General features: G+C 40.5%; 2 protein-coding genes across 2 annotated transcripts in view; both read left to right on the top strand.

Moving 5' to 3' along the window:
• The window catches only part of LOC146675685 (protein NLRC3-like), a 388,198-nt gene that overhangs the window by 99,041 nt on the left and 274,262 nt on the right, over positions 1-14,895 (top strand). The gene's annotated exons all lie outside the window — the stretch shown is intronic.
• LOC146675695 (protein TANC1-like) overlaps positions 1-14,895 on the top strand; it is a 407,338-nt gene that overhangs the window by 356,600 nt on the left and 35,843 nt on the right. The window lies entirely within an intron of this gene.

The raw sequence follows: 14,895 nt of genomic DNA, 5'->3' as shown, positions 1-14,895 counted from the left end.
GAATTTAGTGATGATAGATGGTTATAACGTCTTTAGAAAGGGCTTAATGAGAATATCAATGGTGTGCAAAACTGTGCAGCTTTTAACAAGATTTTCTGTGTATTGAGCAGGTGAGACTATGTCAGTTGACCTCAGACTGTCAGGACGCTGAAGAACTTGAGGCAAAACTTTTCTGTGATTAAGATTTTTGGGGTTATTGTTTTAGTGATGGGTTGATTCTGTCGGTTAGGTTTGGGTTGTTTTCTTATTTTAATAGAGGGAGTTTTATTAAACATGGACATGGTTAGAACTGGGCCCTTTAACATTGTAACAGTGCACTTAGAGAAAACCTGTCAGGTGATGATGTTTTGTGCTCTGATAAGCTAATAATCAGCTCTCTTTTTCTAGGTTTTGTTCTAAGCAGGCCTGAAAGATTGAATTAACAGCGCTGTAAAAATTTTCGGGAGAACAAATATAAGGTGAGCTTTTCCAGATTACAACTGGCTGAGGAAAAGCTGACCTGTGGGGACCTGATCAGGTTGTAAGTCCCTGTCTAAAATGATTGCAGCGAGTCAATCCAGTCCAAGAGCATAAAGAACTCTTTTCCTAAAAAACAAAAAACAAAACAAAATAAAACAAATGAATGAGCTCACGTTACTGAGGGTGGAGAATCTGATTATTTGCGCAGGAGTCTCCACCCTCAGCAATATCTGGTGTGAATGTGTGTGAATGGACTGTGACTGGACTGACGATGTGGACTAAAGGTTGGACTGACTGGACACTGAGATAAAGACTGGACCAAGAGTAGGATGAATAAATGCTGACAAACAATTCACCACGCTGGCAAGAGAAAGGGGATGCTTTGCTTTGCTTTGCTTTGCTTTTGCCATGAGCAGGAGGAGCGGAAGACTTAATTCTGGGGCTGCTTATTTTGGGTTGCCGATGTTTGCTTTGAGAAAATTCTGTTTTATTGACTGGGTGTAGATTATGGTAGTACATTATATAGTAGGGGGAAATACCAGATGCTAAAGGGGAGAAAATGTTGGATGTTACTCATGTTACTATTAACAAAAGCAGGCCACTGTAGAAGTCAATTAAATTTGATAGAGGAAAATAATTACAAAGACTTGTCCAAGTGACCAAGGTTTTTTTCCCTTTTCCCCCCCTGCCCCCCCCCCCCCCCCCCCCCTTTCTTAAATAGACAACCATCATATCTCACAGTATAATAATATTGAACGGGTTGCATTGTTGCAGTTTGTCATGTTTCTCAGGTCTTTGTCTGAATGTCCTATGAACATTACCTGTCTTGTTCTCATGTTGTTGCTAAGGATTGTCTCATTGCACTGAAGTCACACTGGGTTAAATATTTACACTTGGGTTTTAAGGGGTATTTTTTTTTTCTTTTTACGGGTTGTACGGAAGCCCCAAACGCAATTTCATTGTTCTTTGACAATGACAATAAATAAATACTTGACTTGACTTGACTTGACTTTTAAACAGTAAATTATTAAAACAGCAGCAAAGTAACGAAAGCATATATATTTTGGGTAAGTCTGATAAAGTAAAATAAAATGTACCATTACATTAAGAGGAGCAGGAAACAAACGGGAGGCCAGTCCTGACGGTGGATTACACTAGGACTGAGGACCTGATTGAGCGTGCCACCGGCTTCAGTGACAGTAACCTCTGGCTGGACTGGGTGGCTCAAAATGCTAAAGAACAACATGTATCTGATTGTGTTGCCTGTGCTTCAGCTAGACCACGTTTGTTCACGGAGCCCGCACCACTGTATCCAGAGGACAAGTGGGGCTATGACTGCATGTTGCGGTTGACTAGAGAAGCGGTGAGCACTGGCAACTGGACTATCTTGTCCAGCTTATTTCCCCTAATTCACAAGCAAACACAAGTAGGACCATTCATGCCCAAACGAAACAACTACACATGCTTTAAATTCTCAACGGATACGGATACGGTAACGGATACGGAGGGGCTGAAAACTCTGTCTAAAACCATGCATGAGCACTCGGGAATTGACAATCCGCTGGACAGCTGGATGACCTCAGTGTTTGGGAAATGGAAGGGGTTTTTCATGTCTGCAATGTTTTCTACTGCCACTTTTTAGCGATACTGGTCACCTGCGGTTGTTGTCTCATTCCTTGCGCCAGAGGACTGCTGGAAAAGGTAATAACGAGGGCAGTGGACCCCAGAACGGTCGTTCCAGTGGCCATGATGCCATTGATGGACTTAGAAGCGGCCAAATGGGCCGAGGAGTGACACAACACGAAGTGTGGTGACCTTTCTTTTTGAAAGGTCAAGAGAGGGAATGTGGGAATAAAGAAAATACTTTACTGCTACAATATAGCCTTCATCATTAACACTGCATTAAAATGTTTATTAAAGCTACTGGCATTAGACTAAAACTTTTATTAAAGGTGCAGCTATAATCATTGTATACACACATTGCATATTGTGCTCATGACAGAGTTGATGCTCAGTCTATTCAAGGTCTTAAGCTTCGTTGGGCACGATGTCCCGATGATCTATTGTGTAAGTGACTTGGAGCAGCAGAAGGTTAAACCGCATACACGCTTACAAACACAAATGATTTAAACATAGGCCAGGCCGAGGACCTGGAATTCATTTTGCTTCTAACTGCATTTGAGCTGCCTAGTAACAAGTGACAGAAGAAGAGTCAAGAAATTGTAAGTCCCCAGGAATCATCTGGAAGGTGAAACAAATTGTCATGTATGGAAGAATGTGACAGAAAGAGGAACGTCTCTGTCTGTTTTTATGCTGATATGGTGATGGTGTATATCTTACCCTGGGTGTGTTTAATAAAATTTAAAGTGTTGCTCACACACATAAAGAACATTGAGATCAAGTAAATTAAGATTAATTAAAGATTAAGTAAAGTTAATATAAAGGACAGAGCCCAGAACATGATATTTTGAACCAACTTTGAATAATTAAGGGAACAATAGATGCACACAGTAGATTATTGAGGTGTAGCAGAGAGAGGCGTTTTGTTTTCTATCCTTTACAGGAGAAGATTTCAGGACCACAGCGACTACAGGGGTGGCGAGAATCCTGGAAGCCCCAGACCGCACGGAACCAACCAGAGAAAGGGGAACCAAAAGAAGCACAGAGCACAGAGAACCATAGTTCCAGAAAATGTGTTGTTTAGGAGATTAAAAGCTCGTTAGACACAGGTTAAATGTGAGCATAAAAGTAATGAAGAGTAATGAGAGGGACTTTAGGAACAGTTGCAGGATTTCTATGTTATTTTGGTGTTTACCTTGGTGTTCATCTGAACAATAGACTGGACTGGACTCATAACTCAGACGCCCTCTACAGGAAAGGGCAGAGCAGGCTGTACCTGCTGCGGAGACTCAGGTCATTTGGAGTGGAGGGCCCACTCCTGAAGACCTTCTATGACTCTGTCGTGGCTTCTGCTATCTTTTATGGTGTGGTCTGCTGGGGCGGCAGCATCTCTGCTGGGGACAGGAAGAGACTGAACAGGGTGATCCGAAGGGCCAGCTCTGTTCTAGGATATCCTCTGGACCCAGTGGAGGTGGTGAGTGACAGGAGAATGGTGGCTAAGCTGTCATCACTGTTGGACAACATCTCCCACCCCATGCAGCAGACTGTGACAGCACTGAGCAGCTCCTTCAGTGGGAGACTGCGGCACCCACGGTGTGGGACGGAGAGATTTCGCAGGTCTTTCCTCCCCACTGCTGTCAGACTCCATAATAAAGACTTTAACTGATCAAACACACACATCCATACATATGCAATAATACTAAGTGCAATAATCCTTTCTGTCATCGTTGTATTTTTACTCAGTTGTATATAGTATTTGTATTTGTATTCTATTTTTATCTTATTGTATATTTATTTTATTTTATTCTACTGTATATAGTATTTTATTTTATTCTATTCTGTACAGTTGTGTACTGTATTTATTCTTATTGTATCCTAATTTTTGCCTCATAACTTTTGCACTGTCCACTTCCTGCTGTGACAAAACAAATTTCCCACGTGTGGGACTAATAAAGGTTATCTTATCTTATCTTATCTTATCTTATGTAAATTGCCCAAACACAGTATTCAGGCCGGATATGCTCTACACGTTAAAGGGGGCAAAGAAACCAGGACTAAGTTTGGAAGATGAAATGGGCTAACTCTATGGAGGATGTTTCCAAAGATTGACAAAATAATCTAGGGCCTTTTACCAGAAAAGCTGATTGTATCTGTTTGGAGTTTACAGTGAGCACTGAGGGAAGTCAGGAGTGGGTTTAAATTGGGATTCTGGGTAAAAAAGGGGGTGTAGGAAGTAGATTTAGGACATTTCACATTTCACAGGTGCTGTCTTAGAGCTTGATTTATTTGTTGTGGATAGAAGTAATTATGACGGAATAATAAGGAAACATTGAAAACATACAACCCGTTGAGGGGGCAGATAGGGTTGGGCAATTGAAAGGTTTCATTTTGTTTAGCATAATCTCTTTTGTTATATTTTAGCCTTTTAACATGCAGGTAAACTTAATGGGATAAATTAGGAATTATGTCGTGTTTCTTAGCAAACACGAAAAGGGGGAGAACTGTCATGTAATTAATATATTCTTAGTGCTTATTTTCTGATTATATAGTTTTATGTACTTTAATAATGAAGGTTTGTAAAGCAAGGCCACTTTTGACTCACAAACTAAGTGCTCAGCCAGACTGAAAAACAGGAAGTTAGTGTAGAAATATACAAGCATATTAATAAATACAGGAAGCCAGACAGAAAAGAGGAACTTGTACCATATAAGGAGTTGTTGAAACTGTGTGACGTGTAAAGTACCAAAATAACACCTATATAAGACACATTTTTAGATTCTAATGTTAGAGATCCTGCAACTGGCGAGACCTCTTCCCTCTGACCCCTCCCCAAACCCTCAAACCCTCCTACCCACCTCGACATACAAACTCTGTGTGGCTTCACGTGTTCTGTTGATGTTTACATGATCGAAATAACTTGAACACAAACAAAAACAAACAAAGAGGAAGACCGCACCGGAAGGAAAAAACTACAAGTCCCAGCATCCTCTGTGTTTAGGGAGCAGTAGTGAAAGTGAAAGTATTGAGCCTCCATTGAGAGGAGGAGGAAGGTGGAGCTGAGGCAGGTGAGTGTTAACATGAATATGTTTCTTCTTACGACATAAAATAATTCCACGCTGTTCGTGTCTGTGGGTGAAATGTGAGGCCGGTCGGCTCCTCTGAGCGCTGGTTTCCTGTAAGTAGAGAGGAAGTGAGTTTAGCTGAGCCTCCGTTTAGTGTGAGAGAGCAGGAGGAGAGTGAGAGCTGTGCTGAGGCAGGGTGAGTGTTAACACCGCTCTGACATTACTGTGTCTCTGTGGCGGGAACAACAGGCTCCGTCAGTGGAGGCAAAAATAATCAGACTTTGGTTTTTCAAAGGAAACAACTTTATGTCGGAAGTTCCCGCACGCTCATTGGATAACGATGTGTCAATCTCGAGCTATTAGCCAATGAGCGTGCGGATTCACAGAAAGACCCGCCTTTATCACGGGACTTTAAAAACTACAATGGCGACAGAAACTCCGTGAGTGGAGTTCAGGGTGACGTTATGAAACTGTGACGTTTGAGCCACTTCCTGTTCTCAGTCCCAGCGTCCTGATCACCGAGGTTTCTGTTGCTCTGATATCTGATATTGATTATATTTCATTTCATTTCTTTATTTATTTCACACGTGGTTCAACAGTGTTTTGTTTCCTACATACAGATCCTCCTTCCCATTAATATAACACTGCACCCATGGGTGAAAAGGAACAGGAAGAAGAAAAAATTCTTCTCAGCACCTGCCCCCTATCTGCAATGTAATTATTCTTACAAGAGGGCGCCAACAACCCAAAAATCCCTCTAACATGTGTCTTTATGTAACAATGCAAAACTAAACAACAAATCAGGATAATCAGCAATATACAGCACTACTAAATGTCAATGACGATTTTTCCTTCCACATTTAGCCCAAATTACTTTCATGTTCTTCATATTGATTTATCCTTTTAAGTATGTAACACATTCTAAACAGGCTGTAGCATAAACATCAAACACAGCTGAAGCAGTTTTTGGATGGTTGGCTTCAAATGATCCGTCGGTTTGAAAAGTAAAAACAATTTAAAAAAAGGTGAAGCTGATGCAGGGTGAGTGTTAACACCAGGACTTTAGAGGGAAGAAGAGTCACAGCTGAGGATGTTGTTGACGGGTTGTTGTTCAATCGGGGGAAGACATCTGAATCATTGCAGGGGGAATGGCTTTCACAACTTTAATGAATTTACTCTGAGTACATGATATGCCATAATTATCTATGAATTTGTTATATGTTAACACATTTCCGTCATTGTCTAAAAGGTGTAAAACCGTCCAAATGCCATGATCCATCCAATCCTTATAAAAGATGGATTTTCTTTTATCGTATACATCTGTTGTTCCAAATCTTCTCGAAAATTATTTTGGGGAAATAAAACCAAAATACCGTTTGAATTATTGTTTCATTGTCGTTGCCAACATTTCATTACTAATGATTTCAGTAATAGTTTTGAAGAAAAATTATTTTATTTCTTTCCAGAAGAATTTATAAAAGATTGCAGTCAAGCCATCCTGACCAGGAGCTTTGTCATTTTCAGTTTGTTTAAGGCTTGATCTCAGTCATGCAGTGATATATCAGAATCACAAATTTCTCTGAATACAGAATCGATTTTTGGAGTATAAGGTTCAATCTGATCAAAAAACTTAATGAATCAGTGATTAAATATTTCGAGGAGTATAAATTTGAGTAAAATTTATGTTTTTCTTCCGCTATAGTCTTATGATTTGTGCATTCCTCCCCATTTATGATTAATGTATTAATAGATTTCTTTTCTTGCCTCCGTTTCTCCAAATTGTAGAAATATGAAGCACTTTTTCACCTTCTTCTATCCATTTTGCACGAGCTCTAATGTAAGCTCCATGAGCCTTTTTCTTGTATAGATCATCTAATTGAGTAAAGACAACAGGGATTTCTTATCAGCCTCTGACATAAAATGTCTATTATAATAGTTATTTATATCGTAAAGTAATTTACTTTCAAATTCCTTCTGTTGTCTACTTTTCATTTTACTAAACGTAATTGAAAATTCTCTAACTTTAAATGAAAAAAGTCCCATCTATGTATGTAATTGCCAATTGTTACATTGTTGTAAATGTTATGGAGGAGCTCTTTAACTATCTTAACATACCCGTCATCAATTAATAGATCTGCATTTAATTTCCAGTAATCTTTTTTAAACTGCGTTTTATTTTCAGGGTTAAGTTTAAAAGTAATAATACTGTGATCTGTCAACGGGGCTGCTGAGATGGAAACATGTGAAACATCTATAGAGTAAAGTCGACCCAACCACAGTATGGAACGCCAGGAGTGCCATAATGAATTAATTAAATGCACCATTAAATAATAAATTAAATGTGACAATAATAAATTTTAATTTGAAATAATTAATTAAATAAATAATTTTTGACACATTTAATTAATTATTTATTTATTTCACGTTTTAATTAATTATTGCCACATTTAAATAATTATTTAATGGTGTATTTAATTAATTCATTTTGGCACAGTTGACTCCTTCAGGTCTCACCATAAATTTATTTTATGTGTCAACCTCACCCATCAAACCCAGGGGGCGGGGTTAATGCTGATCGAGTCAGAACCATTGCTTTGGCCTGGTGGCCATTGTTTTTAGAAGGCGTTACTGCACACCAACAACTGCCATGTGGAAACTAACAGAACTGAACTTTGAAAAACCCTGTTTGTGTTTGTGTGTGGGATGGACTCAAGCGCAGACAAGGCAGCTAGAATACAGTTCAGTTTTTTACTATACAACACCAGGTGCAAATATATACAAGTGAGATGGCAGGGGGAATCCAGGGCACAGGGAAATCCGGGAAAGGAGCTCTTCACACACGAGGGACTTCATAAAAAACACAGCACACCAAGGGTTCCAGGGAAACGGAATTCCTGTTTACAGACAACAAGTGATTAATCCAAAGGGTCAGCGATACGAAAAGGCAACAAGAGACTAGTACTCCGGAGCTTACTACCGAGGTTACTCAATAGTCCAGCGACGAGATGTTTCCAGCCTCTGCCTTAAGTAGTGGATGAGTTTAGGCAATGAGCCACAGATGTGTGATTAACTTCAGGTGCAAGGGCCAGGGGCGGGAGCCCGCAATGAGCTCCGCCCTGGCGAGACACAGCTAGCGTGAGAGAGGTAGATGTAAACAAGAAACATATGTAGCCAACCTGAGTCAGCCGGGCAGACACGGGGACCATGACAGTTTGTGTCTCACCAAATACCGTTTTAATATTTTTTAGCCGAGAATGTAGCGGTTTAATCTTCAGATGTCTGGTCGGTTTGTCAAGATACAGCTTTTTTGCAAAAGTGCTTCGATGATTTCGGAGATGTCTGCCCAGCCCAGTCTCACGGCAAAGCGTGGGACAGACCCGCTCGCCTCGCAAGCAATCGAGCTGCTATTACCACCGACAAAGCGCAGGCCGGTACACAGCTGTAATAACCCCCGCTGCACACTGACTTCATTTACAGAGGTTATATTTATCGTGTTTTTATTTCCTGATGTTCGTATGTGTCATACGTGTTCCAGTCACCAATTCTGAATTATAACTAACATTAAAAACATGTTTAAGGAGGAGAGAGAGCAAAAAGATTCGATTAACATCTGATGTTTGGGTTTTTGTTCAATAATCAGCGTGACCTGATAAACGCATAAAAGAAATAACGTTGGTGTTTCCGTCATGTAGTAACTGTTAGGTTTAACTGTACAAAGGTGGTTCGACACTATGAAACACACACAGACTTCATGATGTTCGCCTCATTTTTTTATTGTGAATATTAATCATGAGGGTAAACGGCCCTGTACACCACGGAGCGAGGTCAGCATGTCCACCATATCTTCAGCTCTCTGAGTTAACCCATCAAACTAATCTAACGCTCATCTATGAATAATTCACGGCTCATATCAATATTATTTTACAGAAAATCATCCTTATTACTGCCAACTATTCCAGATACCATCAAATGTTAAAGGAAAATATCAGGATGAGTGTCTGTGAGCTGAGAAGGACGTGAAGCGAGCAGTTTATCCCAGAGCTGAAGCTGCTCTGTGTGCAGAGATGAGCTCAGATTCCTGCTGTGATTGATCAACAGTCACAGAAATGTAGACTTGTAGTTATTACTGCAGTATGGTCACAGCAGATACTGATAAACATGTATTATGAGGATGGATGATCAAGTTTCTCACTCTCTCCTTTAAATCTCAGTTTTTTCTTCTTCACAGTTTATCTGTTAATTTATTAATGAATAACACTGAAAGAGTTTCTGTTATATTTCCCCTTGAACATCAGCTTATTAGGGCGGCATTAGGAAATAGCCCCCCTCCAAAGAATGAATAAATGAATGATGATAATAATAAAATGATTCAAAAGCAGAGCTCAGAGTGGTAGAATGGTCAAACATGGATCCACGGGTGGTTCAACTGCATTTGGAGACGTGACTAAAGCAAATCTTTCAAATAATCCCACCATCAACGGGATGTTATCTCCTTTACTACGGTTACTTTACTTGGTCACCGTGTGAATTTCTTTGAAATGAACCAAATTCTTTTATTTGTCGGTTGTTGCATATTTAACCTCTACAGTCAGGAAAGGAGGAGATGAGGCCTCAACAATGTTGGGTTGTAGCTGTGCTTCAGGTTAGAGTGAGTGTCCATGGAATAAATGTAAGTCAGTGAACTGGAAACATGACTGTGTTCAAACTTTGTTTTCCTTTTTATAATGAGTCTAATCAAAGGTGGACAGAAGTATCTCCACTGTGACTTTTCTGTGTCACCATCAGAGCTTCTGCACAGTGTTTCTGGGGCAGATAACATTGCAGCATTATGGAGACATTATGGAGACAAAAAGAAAAGCGTCTGGACTTCTTTAAGTTAAACTTAAAGAAATCCAGACGCTTTTCTTGGACTGTTGGTTTCAGTGTTGAGTCTCATTCACACACTCCCTCAGACTCTTCACACACACTGATTTGCTGACATAAACACACTCCTGTGTGCTCTCTTGGCTTCACACACACACTGAGGACCATCTACAGACTGTGAGCTCCGTCTTCTTTGTCTTTGGAGCCGAACTCTGACAAAGTTAGGAACAAAACTTTCTCCAGCGTGTGAACTTTCCTCCTAGACTCAGTCTGAGCAGTCAGACCACATATTTCTAAAGCAGCACATGAAGGTGTGGCTCACACACACACAGGTGAAGGAAACAGCTGCAGTATTAAAAACTGCTTCACTGTCTACAAATATATGAACTGAATGTTTCTTTCAGGCTGTAAAAACCTTATTTATCCTCCATTACAGTCCTGCATTCAGAGCATTACTTCTGTTATATTAGTACATGTATTTTATTCTGATGAACACATGAAACTCTGAGCTGGATTGAATCCATTGAATCAGAGTCCAGGACTCAGACTAAACACACTGAATGTGTCCTGAGCTCGGCCGCTGTTCCACAGTAACTGCTGTCAGAGTCACTGTTACTGAGTTAGCTTAGCTAGCAGAGCAGCTAGCAGTTAGAGTATGAACTCTGTAAGCAGTCAGCTCGGTCCTGGACATGGTTACTGACATAAAGCTGCTCTCTGCAGCCATGTTTGACCGGCTGCTTTGTAGGACTACAGTAATGGAGGATTTGGAGGCTGAACTGGGCTCTGTGACACTTTTTGTAGTGAACTGATGAAAGCTGCGTCTCAGATGGATGTTAGTCCAACACATCAGACACGACCTCTGCAGCTCTCAGTTGATGTGCACATGAATGATTTGTGTTTCCTCTGCAGGTGAAGGTAGAAAGTGTGTGTGAGCTGATGTGAACTGAGCAGCATGGATCAGTGTGAGGACAGAGAGGAGGGAGTCCCTCCCTCTAAAAGCACTCTGTGTGGGGAACATGAGAGCCAGACCAAAGCTCAGAGGTGAGATGACCATCTCTAACTGTCCATGACTCTTCTCCATGTCACAGCTCAGCACTCACATCACTGCTCCATCATTATTCACACTCATACCTCTGTGTGTGTTGTTTTAAAGCCCAGAGCTGTGGGGCGTACCAGGCTCAGCTGGACATAACCCTGAAACTAATCCAGAGCCTGGACCTGAACCCAGCTGTGTTTCCTTAAAGAGCAACGAGTCCAAGGATGTTGCTGTATGCTTTAAAGGCTGTTCTTCTGCTGCTGAGAGGTAATGTGTGTCTAGATGTTGTTCCTGACTCTGTATTTCTGAATAAATCCTCATGTTTAATATCAGCTCAGCTCTTTTTCACACACATTTCTATGTTGGTATGTGAAGCGGTGTGTGTTGGAGTGTTTCCACAAACACAGCAGTCAGAGTGGAAAGAGTGGATGTTGTAGGAGGTGTTTGTGTAGTGAAGAGGCTGAGTGTCTGTAGGACTCCAGCTGCTCCAGCAGGTGTCTCCTTTGTGCTTTGCTTCAAACACAGTGTAGGGAGGAGCTTCCACTCAGGTGTTTCAGGTGTTGCTGGATGGAGGAGGACAAATAGTTTTTCCCTTCAGTGACACTTCAGCAGCTCAATGTTCTGGGAGATGTTTGTCTTTATGAAGGTTTATGGATTATTGTTCTTACTTTGGTTAAACTGAGCAATACATTTTCCATCTAACATTTAAAGTAAATTTCCAGGTGAATAAAAGATCTGCAGCTGCAGCCTCTGTGATGTTTCACAGTCTGAAAGTAACAAATTCAACCAGAGTTCAAACAAAGGCTTAATATACGTGTGTGTTTGATATAATGCCAACAAGTACAAACAGGTGTTCTTACAGGTCTTAATCACAGAGGTCTGATAAGTCTGGTGACTTTCACACTCAGCAGTTTTGCTGCCTTTTATTTTATATTGGCCTTTTTAAAGCCCTTCAAAGTCTCCCACATTCATACAGAGCTTTTAACACCAAACTCCTTTACAGTCCTTCTCCTCTCACACACGATCACACGACTGATTTGTCTGCAGCAGCTGTGTTACTGCTAGTATTTTATTATGTGTGTAATCTCCTCATATTGTTCCTGTGGTTTAGTTTGACTTCCTTCTGCAAACTCAGCTGCTCTGTTGCTGATACACGTCTCCATGAATATGATTGATCAGATGCTGCCAACACCATGTGTTTCATGTGAGCGCTCAGCTGAAACCCTGGGTTGACTTATCGAGTTAATAACAAGCTTCACGTGACTGTGAATGCTAAAGTGAATCCAGATAAAGGAAAGAGACCCTGCTAATGTTGGACTCACTTCTTAGTGTAGATCCCAGGAGGAAGTTCAACATAGCCATTCTTTGTGCTAGCTCGACCAAACCTGAGAGCACAGTGCAGGATAATGATCATCATCTGTCTCTGTCAAGGACATTTAAAATCCACAAATAACAAACATAATTATATTTGATCATTAAAAATGATGATTAAACAAAGTGTCAAACATACTTAAGTAGAAGGACTGATGTTTGTGTTAAAATACCCTCTTAAAGCTGAAATAATGATTCAGCTTCTTTACTCAAGTAAAGGTAAAAGAGTCCAGGCTCTGAAATGTACTCACAGTATTAAAGTAAAAACGCCATCTTTGAAGGAAATTTCTGCCAGTTTTTGTGCAAAGTTACCTGAATTTCTACCTCCAACATTAATATGAGAAAATTATCTGAACTTTTATTCTAATGAATTTAATCAGCTTGAACATTTTGTAGCACAAAAGTAGAAAAAACCCAAAGGGAATCAAAAATAGCTCCGTTTGCTGTTGCCTGCATTGTAGATGGGCGGCTTTGCCTCAACACCTAAACAGGAAAATGAGTTTAGTCAAGTATTAAAGTGGGATTGAAGAGGTGAGGAAACCAGAGATCAGGTGTTGTGGTGCAGCATTAAGATAAGATGGGGCCTGATTATTTAAGACCTTGTATGTGAGGAGCAGCCAATGAAGGGAAGCCAAAACAGGAGAAATCTGCTCTCTCTTTCTAGTCCCTGTCAGGACTCTTGCTGCAGCATTTTGGATTAGCTGAAGGCTTTTCACTGAGTTTTTAGGACATCCTGATAATAATGAATTACAGTCGTCCAGCCTGGAAGTAATAAATGCATGAACTAGTTTTTCAGCGTCACTCTTTTTAGCATTTTTTAACAACAAGCTTCTGTCTATTAGGGCTCTTGTTTCGCCGACTGCTGCCTCAGATCCGAGTCTTTCTCCTGTGTGCTCAGCTGTCTTAGAGCAGTTTGATCCTGTTTCCCTTAATGACTTGACTGCGGTAGTTTGTAACCAAAGATCATCACACTGCCCCTCTGATTGTCTCCCCCCAACTACTCTTTCAAGGATTGTCAGGTTGGAGATCGGCCTATAATTAGCTAAGACAGCTGGGTCTAGGGATGCTTTTTAAGTAAAGGTTTAACTACAGCCAGCTAGGGATGGGTACCGTTTAGATTTGAAAACCTGCTAAATCAGAATCAGTTGCTGATGACGGCTTTTTTCTTTTACATCAATCACGTATAATCTTAACTCAAAGTGAACATAGACTTGATTGCTCAGATCAGCCAATTCAAAATGCTAATTCAATCAACTCTGAGTTTATGGCTAGACTCAGTTTGTTGGCCCTGCACCTTAAAACTATTCCCTGTTTGTCCCTCATGTTTTTTGGATATTGTTTTCACATCTTATGTCACGGCTAGCGGGGCGAGCCATGTTGAATTTAATAAAGGACCCAAGATGCCAACACTGCTGTGAAGTGAGTGAGCTTTATTGAAACGGTGAAGTGCAGTGGAGATGGCCTGTGCAGAAGCTAAGATAACCTCTACTGAAAAAACTACAAAACTAACCTGAAACCTTAAACGGAGACACGAGGAGACAACACAGACGAACCAGCAACAAGCAGGAGAAAACAAAGGGCTCATATACACAAAAGAGCCATCAGGGAATGAGAAAAGGGAGACACAGCAGGTTTCATTGGACATAACCAGACAAGGGGAAGCAAAAGTAGACACACTAACATAGGACATGGCACTGTCAAAATAAAACAGGAAGTGAACACAGAGACACAATACTAACACAGTACAGAGGGAACACAGAAACCAAAACCTCAGAACTAGAAAATCTTAATCAGAATGAAATTGTAACAAAAGACAATAACAATCAAAACAAAACTACTGAGTCCACAGACTCGGGACATACATCGGCTCAAACTGTGGTCATAAATATTTTGTACTTGTAAATCAGACTGTGTAGTTTTGAACTGAGTTTTGTAACATTGTAAAACAAAATATCTGAAAAGTTTATGTTTTTGCGTTCATTGATTTGTGTGTGTAAAAATGTAAAAATGTAATAAATGTAAGAAACATTAGAACTACTTTTGCTGACACAAAGTTTGGCGAGTTGTCCCTTTAAACCAGTCACTGATATAAAGAGAGCACCTTGTTCCAGGGCATCTGAGCATGGAGGGAAAGCTTTATGCAGGAGATGGTAAGAGCTGTTGGGACTAAAGAAACTGAGCAGAAAACTACAGACATCTGGAAACTGTGTTGTTAATTCTCAGTGGGATCAGCAGGACTAGCAAAGCTTCACCATGACAGTCATCTGATTGACTGAACCCATCCAAACATCACTTCATGGACCTTTAGCTTGTGTCTGTGTGTGGACAGACATAACATGAGCTAATTATACATTACTCCTCCACAGAGTGGACCAGCAGAGAGCAGAGGTTTCCACTGGTCAGTCTGCACAGCAACATCAAACACACCTGGACTCTGTGGTTATGGTTTGTAGTACTACGTTTACATTTGTTCTTTTCAGTCAC

This window comes from Rhamphochromis longiceps, linkage group LG3 (assembly GCF_057381845.1).
Source record: "Rhamphochromis longiceps isolate RC_006_pf linkage group LG3, R_longiceps_female_GT1.1, whole genome shotgun sequence".
Lineage (NCBI taxonomy): Eukaryota > Metazoa > Chordata > Actinopteri > Cichliformes > Cichlidae > Rhamphochromis > Rhamphochromis longiceps.
Note: the sequence above shows the minus strand (reverse complement) of the source record. Positions and strands in the feature narration are given on the sequence as shown.